This window comes from Notamacropus eugenii, chromosome 2 (assembly GCF_028372415.1).
Source record: "Notamacropus eugenii isolate mMacEug1 chromosome 2, mMacEug1.pri_v2, whole genome shotgun sequence".
Classification (NCBI taxonomy): domain Eukaryota; kingdom Metazoa; phylum Chordata; class Mammalia; order Diprotodontia; family Macropodidae; genus Notamacropus; species Notamacropus eugenii.
In genome coordinates this window covers 122,355,211-122,367,675 of record NC_092873.1, presented here as the reverse complement: position 1 = coordinate 122,367,675, position 12,465 = coordinate 122,355,211, and the positions used below count along the sequence as shown (strand labels likewise).

General features: G+C 36.2%; 1 pseudogene; it reads right to left on the bottom strand.

Annotated features, from left to right (window-relative positions):
• Nucleotides 1-11,323: 11,323 nt before the first annotated feature.
• Nucleotides 11,324-12,358, bottom strand: LOC140522810 (eukaryotic translation initiation factor 3 subunit H pseudogene; annotated as a pseudogene).
• Between the last annotated feature and the right edge of the window lie 107 nt (nt 12,359-12,465).

Below are 12,465 nucleotides of genomic sequence, written 5' to 3'. Positions count from 1 at the left end.
ATTAGTTTCAATACTCTGTTGCATTGTAAGGTCATCCACTGCAGCCTAGGTCATTTCCATTTTGTCCTGCAGCTGGATGTCAATGACTCCGGAAGAGCAAGGCTGATGACTTTGTGTAACTCTGCCTCACTTACATCTAATTCACCACAAGTCAAGACATTACCTGTGATGTCACTGATCTTCTTTGAAATGGAGAACAACAATTGTTTGTATCATACTCCTATTCTATTGTATTCTATTCTATCTTATTCCATTCTGTTTGGATCCATGTTACTTTCTAACCAATTGAAGACTTAAGTACACTAAATACCAAAATGATCTTATGCTACTTAGAGGTGAAATATATATTTCCATAATATTGTCTTACTCTAGGGCCAACAGGCATTATTCACCCACTTGCTGTAGTTCCCTCTCCTCCAACTCCTTTAAATTGCTAGACTTATCCCTTCTGAATGACTGGAAAAAAGTGCTTAGTACAGCTCAAAGTTACCTATAAGTATGAGCATCTGGACAACATCAAAGTCTATGAGGGATTTCTTTTTTATTTTAACTGAACTTCTCTCTCCCCTTTTTGATAGCACATGCATGAATGATATCCAGAAAGTGTTTAACAAAGTCATATCTTGGTTGCATCTGAGATAGAATCTCATACAGTCTCAACTCATTCACAGTCATATATATAAATACTCAGGATCATAAATTTAGAGTTGCATGGTACCTTAGAGGCTAGATTGCCAAACTCTTCATTTTTACAGAAGAAGAAACTGAGGCTCTGAAGGTTGAACGATCTACCCAAGCTCTCAAGAGCAATAAATGATGCAGATGGAATATAAAACCAGTTATAAAGTTTACATATCCAAGAGCTTTTCCACTACACTGCTGTTATCTGTTTCAAGTGAAGTATCCTATCTTTTCAAACATATTGTACACAACCTGGAAGCAAAGAGTTTGTCTTCCTAATGCTTAACACAAAGTAAATTCTCATTCAATCCTTACTGACTTAAAATGAAAGTCAAGCTTACAAATGTTTACCATATAACCATTGTTCTTGGAAATACCAATTTGCTTAGTATTTCCTAAGTATGTGCTTTCACTTGAGTCAGCAGGCAGAGTCCCTCTGTCTAGCTTCATATTCATTCCAGTAAACTTAAGCCTTAATTCCTACTTTTCGTTAACCTTGGGTGCTCTGAGTAACCAAATTCATAAAGGATTTGTATAACAAAGCAGGCAGTACAAAATTTGCTCTTCTCATTAATTTTATCTGGTGTTTTTAGTAATGTTTGAGTGGAATTACAAATATTCATCCCTATTCCAACTCCCAACAGACACTGTTTTATACTGAAAGCACATCAATCTTATTTCTTATTCAAATCATGAACAAAAAGTCTTTTATGATTACATAAGGACTTGGAAGATATGAGTTTTCACTGTACACGTTTAGTCAAGATTCAATTTGCAAAGACATTTCATTGTGCTTATTGTGAATTTTCCTCCTGGCATTTGTTTGTGACTGCAAACTTCTTGCTATCTAAATACAAGACAAAATGGGAAAAAATTTAACATAAATATGTCATTGAAGAGAAGAAGATTTGAAACTTGATGAAATATGATAACTTTTTCTGTACATGCAGAAAAATATGAAAATTGAATACTTAAATTTTTTTCAACTAATCAAGTAGATAGTTTTCCCAGGAAAAATTTATTAAAAAATTTTAGTATGTTAAAATCTACAGAGCTTTTAGATTTTTAGGACAAACACAGAAAAAAGTTCCTGGTACTATGAATAGAATTTATTGTTTTCTAAAATTAAATTAAAAAAAGCAAAGTCTCAAATATTTAATTGCTTTTTAAGCTCCTTTTCAAATCCAATGAAATCAAGTTAAAAAAAACAAAACAGGATTTAAGACATGTAAATGAAATTTTTACATTACAGATTTTTTCATTGTATTAAATAAAATATCTTTCTCTAGGTCAATAACGCTTAATGCTACATGTGTACTCAATAAGTTTGAAAAAATTACTCATTTGTGTAAAGAGTTTGTTGGAACTTGTGTTTAAAATCTGCTTTTTGCCTTTATTTAGATCCACAGTACAGGCAATAAAGCAAATTTTTCTTTTCTACAAAGTGCTCTTATATGTAATCTCCAAGCACAATGTCCAGTAAAGTACAAAGTTTATCCACTGTGTTTACATTTTTAATACTTCTCAGCCTGAAATGAAAAATCACTTTTAAAAAAATACACAATAAGCTTTGAACTCCTCTATTTCCAAAATAGTGCTAAAGTGGAGGAAGAAAAAACAGACAGGATTTATAGTAAGTAAATCCAAATTCTAACAATAGAAGGAAGCTACCAGAGTATCTCATTGCATCCTGGACCATCTCCAATCATCCTGATGAATATCAGACCACCAGACCCAGATGACTCTAGAGGAGAAAGAAAGGCTGGTGACCTTGCACAGCTTTCTCTCACTGAAATCCAAGTCATGACATCATTCCCTTATGTCATTGTCCTCTTTGAAAATGAAGGATAAACACAACCTCCTTTACTTTGCCTGAATACCCTCCAACAATAAGGAACATTCACTAACTACCAAGGCAGCCCATTGTACCTTTGAGAAGTCCCAATGTTAGAAAAATTATTTTCCCCTACTAAACTGAATCAATCATTCCTGAAACCACTCTTTGGTTCTAGTTTTGCATTCTGAGGCTAAACGGAATAAGGGTATTTCCATTTTCAAATGATCAGTTTGTGGCATTTGGGGGGAGGAGGGGATATCAAAAATCTAAATTTCAGAACATTAAGCATCTATACTGTAATGCACTGCATTTGAAAAACATTTTGGAGGGATACCAAGAGGAACAATTATATCAGATGTTGCCTCATTAACTTGATAAGCTTACAATCAATCAGCTAACAAGCATATATTATGTGTCAGGCACTCTGCTACAGTATTGGTGGTCAATTTTTTGAGAGGACTCTGATTTCATTTCTTATGAAGTGTATGGAGAATATTCATTTAAAAATTGTTGAAAGCATTGGGAACATCTACTGGGAAATGCCCTGGGCAGCTCATTGAGGATAAGGGCATTTCTGTCCCTGTGTGGATTAATGGGGAATTAAGTAATTGGCTTGAGCTACGATGTCAGCTTAACCTTTGATCTTCATTGTAGATATGCCCTTTTTGCTCACTTTCCCTTGCTACAAATAGATCAGAAAGCAGCATACCTAAGAGTAGAACTAAGACTCAGTGATGAAGACAACATGAAGGCACATGCCTGCCCACAAGTTGCTAATGACTGTTACTAAGGGGAAATAGGCTGAGATTGCATGTATTCTGATCAATATGGGCAGTTAGTGAATCCAGAGTTCCAGAGTGAAGCATCACAGAGAGAAAAGGGGTTAGTCATAATGTTGCTACCATGGTAACTGCAAGTTCAAGAATTTAGGAATCTAGCTTTGTATAGGGAAAATGAGCTTGTTGACAGCAACACATTCTTAGAGAGAGAAGAGGATACCAGAATCCATTCACAGGAAGGATTTGAATCCAGGTCTTTCTGACTCCATGTCCTATGCCCTACCTACTATGCCACAAAAATTATTATATAGCAAATCTATGATTACGTCATTATAAAGAAGAACCATAATGATGGTAAATTGGTATAATGGATAGAGTACTACTGGGTTCAGATACTACCTTAAATCCTTACAGTGTGACCTCAGTGATTCATTTTCTTCAGGTCACTTCTTAGACTTCCACTTTCTTTAAATGTACAATCTTATGATCTAAGTTGTTCCCTAACACCTTATACCTTATGTGTTTTCTTCATAATTTATCCTTATTGGAGATAGGGAAATGCTACATAATACTCCAATGATCTGTGACAGCATGAGCATGGGGAATTTCTAAGACAAGAAATCTTTCCACCAGTATAGATTGCCAAGATGTATTAGCTTAATAGGTAAGCCCTAGGGAGTTACCTTGGGAACACAGAGATGAAGTGACTTGCCCAGAGTTACAAGTAGCATTTGAACCCAAGTATTTCAGACTCTAGGTTCTGTTTATTATCCACTATGGTACATCTGCCTCCACTCTTACATAAACTCTCTGTAAAGATCTTCAATATACTTGAAGGTTATATCTGCCAAGAATCAGTCAAGGATAGTCTCTCCAGGTCCTGATACCTCCGTTCTAGGTACTGTGTAAAGAGATTGAACAAAAAAGATGGAATATTCTTGACCACGTGTAATGGTAATGGAAAATCTTTCAGATTCATTAATAGACCCATGTGACCTGCCTGGGTCACATGGAAGCCTGAGTCACATGAGTCTGAGTCACATGAGTCTGAGTCACATGGAGTCTATGGTGGGAGAAGTTTGCTGAATGAGTGGAACGGGAAGAGGCAGAGCTAGAACAGAGCTAAGAGGAAGCTTTTCTTGAGAGCAGTCAGAGCTGTGGGCTTCTGGGTGGCATTAGTGATTTTGTGATTGTGATTTTGTTTAAAAGAGTCTGCTTGTGTCATGTTTAATGGAGCTGGTTTATGGGAAGCCTAGCAGAGGGAAGACTTGGGGATGGTGCTGTCCTCTGCATTGTTATTGTGTATAGATTTTTGTTCCTTTGATGGATTTGGCTTTCTGGTTCTGAACAAATGTTTTGGTTTTGCTTTTCATGTGGAAAGCCTGTTGTATTTTGTGATTCAGAATTGTGCCAGGATATTCATGGCCACTGTAGGCACTGTGAATATCGTACTGGCGCTACATCATGCCTACCTTATAATCTGTTAGATAATAAGAAATATTTTATTATTCTTCAGAGAGTCACATTTGTAATCTCTTTTAAGCATTATCTAAGTTTTTGTTTCTCACCAAGGTTGTAAAGTTCAGAGCTAGATCAGGCATAGCATATTGTTGAACATACTTAGAACATGTTTCTCAAAAGATATATTGAACACAGACCTGTGCAGTTTTAAACTACGTGTTCAGAAAATTGTAGATAAATGCTTGCTGCTGTAGATGCAAGTGTGAGTTTTCCCACAAATTATATGTAATTTATATTTGCAATCACATGCATATGTGCACACTTTTTTACTCTTCTGTAGTGTGTAGTGATTTATTACAAAAAAGAATAATATGTGTCATAAACATTTTTTTTTGAGAAATTCCATCCTCAAAACTGAAAGGAAGAAGTGTCATGAAAACCTCTGTGTACCTTTTAAATAAAACTGAAGGAATTTTAGGAGCTTTGGGGGAAAAAACAGATGGGATACTGGATATTCCCAGCATGGGACCAAAGAACAGTGAATCCTACTTGTGGCTATAAAAGGGCAGATATGTTCTGCCCTAAGTATCCCAGATATTGGGTGGCATACCCTCTCAGAGAATATTGAGATACAAAAGAAAGAGGGATCCTTGCCAGCTTGGTTATTAATAGCTTTTTGGGGGGTTAAGTAGGTTATTTGGGGGGTGCAGTTACTAAGAAGAGGCCAGTCATTGGCTAAGAAACAGAATGGTGGATTGGTGGAATAGGTTAGATATGCTACACACAATAGTCAATGACTATAGTAATCTACACTTTGATAAATCCAAAGACTTTAGCATCTGGGATAAGAACTCACTATCTGACAAAAACTGCTGGGAAAACTAGAAAACAGTAGGGTTGAAACTAGGAATAGACCAACATCTCACACCCTATACCAATATGAGGTAAAAATAGGTGCATGATTTAGACATAAAGGATGATACCATAAAAAGAAATTAGTAGAGCAAGGAATAACTTGCCTGCCATATTTATGAAAAAGGGAAGCATTTGTGACCAAGGGAGATTACATTAAATTAAAAAAGTTTTATACAAACAAAACCAATGCAACCAAGAGTAGAAGGAAAGCAGAAACCTGGGGAACAATTTTTTTATAGGCAGTTTTTCTAAAAAAGCCCTCATTTCTCAAATATATAGGGAACTGAGTCAAATTTATAAGAATATAAGTCATTCCCCAACTGATAAATGGACAAAGGATATGAAAAGACAGTTTTCATAGGAAGAAATTAAAATTATCTATAGTCATATAGAAAAACAATCTAAACACTATTGGTTAGAGAAATGCAAATCAAAACAACTCTGAGGTACCACCTCTGTTTCACAGGAGGCATAGGAGTTTTTGTATTCCACCTCTTAACAAATAGTACAGACTGTCCCAATTATTTCACTGGTAAACACACAGGAGGCCTGCAAGTAGGTGTGCTAGCATTAGTACAAGTTCATTCTTGATCCAGGCAGAGAGGAAGACAGGAACAGAGTCATAATGAGGGGTCAAATAAGGTAGCTTTCTTTATTCTAGTCTGTTTTTATCAAGAAGGTTGCTGATAATGGATGCATCAATTCTTGCAACTTCCTTAATCACCCTTCTATGGGCTGGTGAGAAGTGGGGGGGGGCAGATACCCCTATATCTCAATGGGGTCAATCAAGACAGGCACAACATTCCAGCTGGTGCACTCCCCTAAATCCTTACAAGCTTCAATGGGGGTGATTGAGGCAGGTATATGCATTTTTCTACGTATTACCCAAATCTGAAATCCCCTATGGGTTCCCCTAAGCCTTGATCAGGGCTGATGAAGGCACACACAAAACTACACTGTCATGCTCCCCACTCATTGACCAGCACCCACTTGATTTATGGGACAACAGACAAAGAAAGTACTTTGCAAACAATAGCCTTCCAAGTTTACATTATCTCACCATTATAACTCACTGAGTATCACAAGGGATATTTACAATTTTAGGAACAAAAGCTTATATTATTTATCATTATGTAATGCTGTGCAAGTGTAGTGGAGATGTTTACAAGTATTGAGCCTGGGAGCTACAGATTGTTATAACCATGGATCCTGAGAAATATTATCTAAAAAAGAATAACAAAATCCACCCTGCTTACACTAAAATCTGCTTTACATACAACCTCACGCCTATCATATTGGCTAATATGACAAAAAGGGAAAATGATAAATGTTAGAGAAGATGTGGGAAAATTGGAACACTAATGCATGATTGGTGAAGTTGTGAACTGATCCAACCATTCTGGAGAGCAATTTGCAACAATGCCCAACGGGCTATAAAACTATACATATATCCAGCAATACCACTACTATGTTCAAAAGAGATCATAAGAAAGGGAAAAGGACATACAAGTACAAAAATATTTATAGGTACTCTTTTTGAAGAGATGCCCATCAATCAGGTATAGGAATGTAATAGAATATTATTATCTTATAAGAAATGATGAGCAGGCATATTTCAGAAAAAAAATTGGACTTACATAGTGATGCTGAGTGAAGTAAGAAGAATCAGGAGAACATTGTACACAGTAACAACACTGTATGATGATCAACTATGATAGGCTTAACTCTTCTCAGCAACACAATGATCCAAGACAATTCCAAAAGACCCACGATGGAAAATCCTATCCACATACAGAAAAGTAACTATGGAGTTTGAATGGAGATAGAAGCATATTCTTTTAACTTTTACTTTTTTTCTTCCTTTTGTTTTTTTCTTTTGTTTTGATTCTTCTTTCACAAGATTAATGTGGAAATATGTTTAACATGATTGTACATGTGTAACCTATATCAGATTGCTTGCTGTCTTGGGGAGGGAGGAGGGAGACAAAGTTGGAACTTAAAATCTTATAACAATGACTGTTAAAAACTGTCTTGACATGTAATTGGAAAAAATAAAATACTATTAAATAAAAAAAAATGAGACCAGTCATTCTGGGTGGTAGCAGGACAAAGTAACATCATGGCATTTATAGGACAACAGACAAAGAAAGCAATATCAATCAATGCTAGGTCAGAATAGGTATCATATAGAAACCTGACAAAGAAGGCCAGAGATGGCCCAGGGTCACATGCAAGTTCTGCCATTGGATAACAGGAGCTTCTTTTGCTGTTTATATTTACTCAAGATAGTTTAAATTCTCTGTGAAGTCAGAGGTCACATTCCTAGGCTCTGGCTTCCACCACATAGTGGCCTCAAAAAACAAACTTGTTCCACTCTTTAGAGCTTTCAGATTACTAAAAACTGCTTGCCTTTTCCCTCATTCCCTCTTACAAAGTTAAGCATGCAGTATGGAAAATATTTGTCTTTCCACATCCCCACCAGAAGTAGATGATGAATTTAGACCAGAAGTACATGGCCAATGGTGACATCTACTTTTGTGTAGTCTTAGGGGGTAATTCAAGGATATTGCTCTTGAACTTCAACCTCCAATGCACAAAGGGTAGGATTTTGAACTAACTGGGCAGTTTGATATTCAGATAATCTAGTCCCCTAGGAAAAAAAAATGGGAAATTCCTTGGTTAACATCAGCCTTGAGAGTTGCCTCAAGGAAAGTTCAAGATATACTGAACCTTATCATATAGGAGACTCCTTGGAAAATGCAAAGAACAATTTGTGGTTCCTGCAGAGTTCTATTTTCAGAGCAAAGTCAAAAAGTTACAAGGACAATGCATGTATAATGAGGATGAGTTTCAGGGGGAAAATCTAAACCACAGAATCATACTATAAGTTGTAGGGAGACTGCACATCTCTATATGGAAGAGAGACTCACCAGAATGATAAGATATTGTCCCAAATGTTCCAGCCCCCAAGTTTAGTTCCCTTCTAGAGAAAATGGTACTGAAAGACTATTTGATTATTTTGTTTCTCTATTTGTAAACAGGAAGCAATGAATAATTAATGTTTCAATTGTGTGCATTTTCTGTGGAATAAAATAAAAGCCTTAACCATATACAATGATCATATTGTATATTGAGTATCCATTCAGGATTTGGGGCAGCTGCCATTCACAATTGGGATACTCTAGAGATGAACCTTAAAGACTTTCCTGATTAGTCCAAGTGTCAACACTTAGTCAAAGGGTTCAAATTTTTAGTATGAAATTAGATTCATACCAGTCCAGAGTCTTTGGTATTCCTAGGCAATGGGTTATGTAAATACATTATAGCTTAAGATGTGCCAAAGAATACATTTATCTGCACTGCCTTAATTTGGACTTTAAAAGCCACCCATACTCTAGAGCTTGGTGAAAACACTGCTCTGTCTCTTGTTTGAGACATAATCACTGTCGTTTTAGGGGAACTATCCCTCATAAAATCTAGAAACAGCCAAGGCTCAGTCAGTTTAAGGTAAATTCTATATTGATGATAAATTGTTTTAAACACTAGGACAAAATGATACACATCAAGTCGAGAGTTATTTTATTTCCCAGAGATTATGTTGAGAGCTAGGTATGGAACACATCTATGACCACTATTTTGAATGATCACATTTTAAGCTAAAATGACAAATTATCAGTGATGAAGAACTATTGCATCACATACTGGGTCAGATAATAAACCACACCACACCTTAGGTGATGATAAAAAGAAAACACACACACACACACACACACACACACACACACCCCACACTGGGTCCACATAGAATTAGGGAGAAAAAAACCTGCTACCTAGACTCAATATTTGGTAATTTTTCCCCACTCAAGAGTCTCAAAGAATAAATTTCTTAAGGAGCTGTGTAATTGTTTATTCATTCCATCTGCTATCTTGTCATCCTCAGTGCTCACTACATCAGGCCAGAGCAAGAAAATGACTTCAGAGTACATGTTGGGAACAAGGCACACCTCAGGAATAAGTAGGGATGAGGTGGGGAGAGTGTCCTCTCCATTTATTATTCATGTTGCCATTTCTCCAGCATCATCATAGTTATTCTCTCTCTCTCTCTCTCTCTCTCTCTCTCTCTCTCTCTCTTTCTTTCTCTCTCTCTCTTTCTCTCTCTCTCTCTCTCTCTCTCTCTCTCTCTTTCTCTCTTCCTTTGTTCCTTCTCTCCCTCCCTCTCTCTCTTTATCCTCACTCCCCCTTTTGTTTCCTCATCCAATTCTGCTACCAACATGGCTCTAACTATTTATTAATGACTTGAATCAGGTGCCAATTAATAATACTAGATTACAGTCTATATATAGACCATCCAATTATGCCAAGATAGTTCCTGAGAAATATATTGCTCTTCATCCTACTACATCCATGTTGCTAGCTTTTCGATCAACTGAAACGATAAGGACTTCCAGCTGGCCTGTGCTTTTATTAAATCACCAGTGAAATGCAAATAGGATTAAAGGAAGGGGGAGAGGGCTGGTAATGGGTCTGGTATGACCTAAAATTCTACAATAAAATCTGGTAAGCTTTTCAAAATGCAGGTTCTGGCTATTATTGCCAAAATATCCCAACATGGCTAACCTGTTTAAAAGGAGGCTATGTATGCTAAACCTTGTTCTGTCTCCCTAGAGCAAGTTGAAATATAAATAACCTCATACTATAATTTACATCTTCATTATAAAACATAATCTATGGAACAGCTTCAAATCAACAAGCAAGATGATTTGTGCTCTCTCTTCATAATGTTAATTGCAAGTACTTCTGGTACCTTTAATTCACTGCAATCCATTTTAGCAGTTGAGACTCCTAAGACAAATCATAAGCCTAAAAATTCAGTTCTAGCCCTTTAACTTTCCAAAGGCACTGCTACATTTTAATGGCTATCAACAGCTGCTCCAAATCGATTCTTCCCTAGATGAGAGAGCTGCAGCTTTAAATTCTTTTTTTTTAAATCTTAATTTAGGACATTGAAGTTAGAGTTTCAGTATCTCAGATACCTTTTATTTGACCACAAAATCAGTAACAACACATGATGTCAATCTCTAAAAAGAGAAAATAAAAGCATTAGTAATGAAAAGAAAGCAATCAATGTTAGTATTAGATTTGTCCAATTTGAGGGCCATGGAGACCATTCTCCAGCCACATAATATTTTATTTATCTGTATTTAAAAAATGTCATATGCATTTTGTAAGTCCTATTTTCTAAAAGAGTATGTGATTTTGAACATCTTGTAGAGATGAGAGAATCAAGATGTGTAATTACAAGTTAAGAGGTTGATCAACCTCATTTAAATAGGTAAATATGCTCTTTTTGATAGTCTTGTGCATAGGCTTTATGACTATTACTTAGTCTTAAAACGCTACTGGGCTACACTGGCCATCAAAGGAATTAAAAGGTTTCCATCTTCTACTAGCACAAAATAGCATTTTGATGTTTTCTTTGACTACTGTCTATTATGAGTCTAATAATCAGTCATTCAAATCATCAAACACCTTTTTTAACATTAAAAATAAATGTTATTTTTCTTAACAACAATTTTGCCACCAAATTAAACCAGTGATATCAAATGAGTATTGTCATTTTCATTGAGAAAATTACATTTTCTTGAAAGAGACATCTGCAGATAATCTCAGAGTACATATCAGACACCTTATCTGGAAAGACATTATTGTACCAGATGTCATGGATTTCCTCTTTTTAGTTGTTGTACTCTTGAGGAGCCTGAGCCATGAAGAGTTTACCTAAGTTCTGTGCAGTAAACTCTTTGATGTTCTAGAAATGGGTTGATTAATTTGACCTGCAGTTAGCTTGAATCCATCTTGGCAAGTGTCTGAGGAGGTCTGAAGAGTTTGGATGTGTACTCTTCAGGGAGAGGAGGTTGTCCTCAGTTCTGGTGCTGGAAATTCTTTTGCTGACTGTGTTGCTGATACTAATGTTGCTGCTGCATACGGGTGTTACTCATATAGATGTTATATTTAATTGTATCCTGGTTCATTTTGTGTACTCTGTCCGTCAACAATTGCAGGCTCTTTCCCAGATGATTAGTGCTGACTAGACTGAGTAATTCATGTTTATCTGCCACAGTTGATTTCTTTTATATTTCCCACATTAGTAAGTTGATCAGACGTAATTGTTTAAGGTATGATTTAAACTTCTTTAAACATGTGCTCAAAGGTGATGTTGCCTTTTTCAATGCTCCACGAGAAAAATCTTTCTCTTTATAAACTTTCACCGGTTTAGGAGTCAGCAGGCATGCTTTCAGTGATAGAGAACCCTTAAGCAGTTTTTACAGGATCATAAATGAGAACTACATTCTCTTCAATTGGACATTGCTAACTCAATTGGGAACACAGGAGAGGTGACAAAAGAGTCATATTACATAGATCGATACCAACCAACATGAAGATGATCAATATTTGTATGATCAAGACTGTGCATAATTGCCTTCTGACACTGTACTTTTTTAAAATCACCACCATCCTCTGTGTGCTGCGGAAAGGGAAAACAGTTGGGTATTCCAAGTCTGTTTTCCACTTTCAGACCCCAAAGTCCTGCTTGGACAACTTTATTTCCCCATCTTTCTTTTTGGGAATGTCTAATTTTTAAAACAATAAGTCTATCAATATGCAATTGTTTCACTTGTTTCATGGAAGAATTTCACAAGCTGCCTTTTCCTTTTCCAGAAGTTGGAGTGGTGGAGGCCTAGCTGGTACCTTTTTAATAGGATGTCATTTTAGTGAAAAGACCACAAGAAA